Below are 5,116 nucleotides of genomic sequence, written 5' to 3'. Positions count from 1 at the left end.
GCTTGCAGGACTGGCCTAGGGTAATTTTTAGAGGGGTTTTAATTATATTTTAATCGGACAATATTTAAATATCTTTTTTAATTAATTTTAAATTTGTATTGTTATTTATGTATTTTAATTGATTGTCAGCCGCCCTGAGTCCTACGAGGAGAAGGGCGGGATATAAATCCAAATAATAAATAAATAAATAAAATAAATAGATTTTTCTTGTGATTTATTGAAAAATATTTTATTTATTTATTTATTTATATCCCACATTTTTAAAAATAAATAACTCAAGGTGGCAAACATACTTTCCTCCTATTTTCTCTACATCAACAACCCTATGATGTAAGTTAGGCTGAGAGAGAGTCACTGGCCCAAAGTCACCCAGCTGCTTTTTCATTATCTAAGGTGGGATTAGAATTCACAGTTTCTGGTTTCTAGCCTGGTGCCTTAACTAAGTCTAAAACAAATATTTAAAGAATCTGATGTGACTAAAACTTTACATCTTTGTTTTAGACATATGATTGGCTACCTAAGTGTAAAATGTACTATTTTTTAAAGTAATAAAATAATAAAACTAAAATGTTGCCATTAAAATACATATTCCATCTCAAAGTACTTTATAACCTATTACTGTATTTTCTGTTCAGATATGATTTTACATGAGTATAACAGAGATGGTCATAACAGAGAAATTAAATTAAAAATTTTTTTCATTCATAGAGGTGATCATTTCTGATCATTTCTGGTCTCTGTAACCCAAGTCTGGAATTACTGCTATAGATTATCTAAAGTAGAGGTGTCAAACTCGCAACATCACATGATGTGTTGCGATGTATCGTGACTTTTTTGCCATTGCCAGCAATGGGCGTGGTTTCGCTATGATGCATCCGGCCCATGGGCCAGCAGTTTGACACCCCTGATCTAGGATTGCATGAGGCTAATACAAAGTTGGCCTTAACTGTTAAAGGAATTATATATTGCTTTCAAAATATTTCTAGTCTCCCTCTTTTAAATTACTGATTGTAATTCACGACACTCAGGAATTTTGCAGTGGAGTTCAGCTAATGGGGATTGCATACCATACAATTGTTCTCTTTTTAATTTTAACCTTGTAATTTTTTTTAAAGATTTCCTATGATTTTGAACCCATTTCTTCTTGAGTAAAAATTTGCAGTCATGGAACTTTCAAACTGAAATGGTTTCCCCCCTCACTCTTAGATTTGATGTTACTGAGTCTGAAGTCTGTATTATAATAATTCACCTTCTAACAGGAACTCTTGGATCTGAATTTTGGAATGACACGGTAAATGATAAAAATTGGTTTTGCCTGGGAAGCAATGATGAAAATTCTATGGAGGCAGCCCTTTTTTGTCATGCACATTAAAACTGAAAAAGGCAATTATTTTACTAATTATATTTTCCAGACATTTGTTTCAATATGAGATGATATATAATATCTGAATAGAAGACACAAATTCAGTCACAAGTTTCCCTTCTGCCCTTATTCTAAAAAAGACTTGTTTTCTTACTGGTTGTTATAAAACATACAGAATTGACATAATCCCTTCAAGAAAAAAATGTTGGACCGTGGGAGCAACTCATTATGTACAGTCAGAATTAATTTTATTCTTCTTTTATTAGAAACCTTTCCACCAGGAAAAAGAATTGTGTGAATAGCTACTTGGAAATATATACTCACTCTTTGCTTAGCTACTACCTTGATTTATGACCATTCGCAAATATGATGTTTATAAAAAAAATCATTTTCTAACCCACTTGTGTATATTTGTGATCAAATTTTGTGCACCTGACACCACACACTGGAGTAATCTTCACAGCAACTCTCCCTATTTCAGTTGCATGGTTCACTTAGCGACCATTTTGCTTAATGACTTGTTCATTGGAACAGAACGTGGTCGCTAAATGAGGAATGGGCATATTTATGTTCATATAAATATTCTGATTCATCCTTTGTAGTTCCTTAACCTCAAGCTTAAGAAAGATTCTACAGTCTCTTTTCTAACATGTATAACAGATAATTATCTTCTAAGTTAAAATTCTGTCATCCAACTCTCCTTTCTAAAATAGTAGGAATAAATATTTGAACTTTTAGTTGTGCTAATTTTTCTGTTCTTTTGTGATGTCCATCACAAAAATGGTTTTTAACAGTGCTAATGGGACATGCTGATATAAATATAATTTTATGTAAGCAAATATATTTATTCCTTGAATTCATTTCTTTCCGACTGATGGATGCAAATGAGTTCCAGAGTGAACTGGGGAATATCCCGGGGCCTTGTTCCATGGTTCTGCCAAAGCTCTGATTTCATCCTGGAACCAAAGGGCAGCCAAGGTTTTGAATAGAATTGTGCCTATGTGGCCTCTCTTGACCCTTCGCTCCCAACACTCTCCATGGTTCACAGAAGAGCTGCAGGTTCTGAAAAGGGCTAAGAGACTAGTAGAACACCTCTGGAGGAAAACAAGGTATGAATCCGATTGTACACAACTTAGAGCTGCTATTAAAGCCTACCTCATGGCAGTAAGAGTGGCAAAACTACATTATTTCTTGCTCTTATTGCATCTGCAGAGTGTTGTCCAATGACCCTATTCAGAATAACCAGTCCCTCTAGGAACAAGGGGGTTCGGGTAATCATTTTCAGGGCTGTGCAGAGGAATTTATGGATCACTTAATGGACAAAGTCATTTGGATTCATTCCCAATTGGAACCCATATGTGGTGAAGGTCCATTACAGATGCCTGGGGAAAGGTCTTGCCCAGTTATCTGGGAGCAGTTTGTTACTGTTGGACCTGATGAATGGACAGAGTCCTTGATGCTGTCAGTGCAAGCAAATAAGCTAGATCCCTATCCTTCCTGGCTGGTAAAAGCCTTCTGAATGGTGATAAGCAAGCTATGAATAAATTCCTCATTGCAGCAGAGGATGTTTCTGAGACTTTTCGTGGAGGCCTTAGTTCACCCTCTCCTGAAAAAAAACATCACTTGATCCTGTCAAGAGACAATTTCTATCCAGTCTCCCAACTTTCCTTTTTGGGGAAGATGATAGAAAAGATAGTTATATGAAAATTTCAGAGGGCCCTGGATGAAGCAGATTTTCTGGACCCCTTCCAGTCAGGATTCAGGTCCAGTTATGAGACAGAAACAGCATTGATCATATTTGTTGATGATCTTTTGTGAGAGTAGGATAGAGATAGTGCATGCATCCTTGTCTCCTTGACTTTTTAGCAGCCTTGGATACCACTGACCATGGTATTTTTTGGAGCTGACTATGGCCTTTAGGGCTGGGCAGCGCAGTTTGCCTTGGTTTTGCTTCCTTTCCCCAGAATCGATTCCCAATTGGAGTTGATGGGCAGTGAGAGGGCTAGTCCACAGCTGCTGATTTGTGGTGTCCCACAGGTTTCAGTACTTTCTCTACTCCTATTTAACATCATGAGATCATCCACCATCATGGATAAGGTACCATCAGTAAGCTGATGATACTCAACTCATCTCCATCCAGGGTGACACAAGTGATGCTATCACTGCCCTCTTGCAGTGCTTGGAGGCTATGGAGATCTAGATGGGGGAAAATAACTTTGGCTGTACTTGATAAGACTGAGTGCATGGCACTCTGGATTCCAGGACTTTAATATATTAAGTTCTGGATGGGGTTGCACCACTGCAGACTGACCTGATGCTCAATTTGGGGGGTCTCCTGGACTCACAACTCCTGCTGAATGAGGAGGTAGTAATTGTGGCTAGGAGAGCCTTTGTGCAACCTCATATTGTATACCAGTTGCACCCTTTCCTGGATTGGGAGTCCCTGCACTCAGTCACTCAAGCCCTGGTTATCTCTGATTTGGACTATTGAAACATGTTCTACATTGGTCTACCCTTGAAGAGTATCCAGAAGCTTCTGGTGCGTTCTTTGGGACCCAGGGTGGCCCACATTACACTACTGTTCCATGAGCTGCACTGGTTGCTGGTTTGCTTCTGGGTCCAATTCAAAGTGTTGGTTATCATCTTTAAAGCCCTTCATTGCATAGGTCCAGGTTATCTGAGGAACTAGCTCATCCCAATGGGATTAGTCCGCCCCACCTGCGCTGGCAGAAGAGGCATGCTGCAGATCCCATTGGTCAAGGAATTTCAGCTGGTGGGGTCCAGGAGAAGAGCCTTTTCTGCTGGGGCACCCACCCTCTGGAACATTGTACCCAATCCAAGGTGAGATCTTCACTCTCCCTTCTGGCCTTCCGAAAAGGCTTGAAGACCTGGTTCTACCAGCTGACAAAGGGTGCCAGTGAGAGAGTGGCATCTTGGAGGTGGTTAATGAATTAGTCAGATCTCATCTCTTTCTCCTGCACACTTTGCTCCCTTCCTCTCCATCTTGATTAATTGAATTTTAAATGTATGGTTCTTATTTATTGTTTTAATTGGTTATGTTGTATTTTAATTGTGTGACTGTTGCTTTGACAAGATGGGTGGGTATAGAAGTTTAATAAAGAAATAAATTTCTAATAATATTGGTTTTGAAAAGGAAAACTTCAAACAGAAGGAGTTTTCAAATTCCTTGGTATATTGACATTAGAAATGTTAATCCTTTTAATAACAGATTAAAATTAGATATTTGCAATAGCTGCAGTTCAGATATGATTTTTTGTAGTGCAAAATATAAATGAGAGCTTGTATATTTGGAGAAAAAGAATTCAAAAAATCTTGCAGACTATCATACAGACACTTACTTATTGTTCCTAATCTATATTATAGAAGGAAATAGCAATATACATATGACATAACAAAATGTGGATCACTGGTGAGAGGAATATGGGACACAAATCAAGGTGAAGTATTGTAGAGCATAGCTTGAGGCCTGCATGGAATTCCTCAATTCTTTTGTGACTCAAAAGGTAGCTAAAGTATTAAAAAAAGACTTTCAGTTACCAGATGATCGTGGTAATAATTAGAATTATGAGTTTCATAAGTTTTATAACTATATTTAATTTTGGTATAATAGTATCATCCCATTGTATTTAATGGTGGGGGAAATGTCAAATGCTAAAAGCAGTTTGCTAAGGCCCACAGCTCAAATGCAATTGAGGCAGTGAGTTTTGTAGTTTGAAAAAGTTGTAAAACTTA

This window comes from Protobothrops mucrosquamatus, unplaced genomic scaffold (assembly GCF_001527695.2).
Source record: "Protobothrops mucrosquamatus isolate PMUCROS unplaced genomic scaffold, P.Mucros_1.0 scaffold1896, whole genome shotgun sequence".
Lineage (NCBI taxonomy): Eukaryota > Metazoa > Chordata > Lepidosauria > Squamata > Viperidae > Protobothrops > Protobothrops mucrosquamatus.
The sequence above is the reverse complement of the archived record's forward strand: the minus strand, read 5'-3'. Positions refer to the sequence as shown.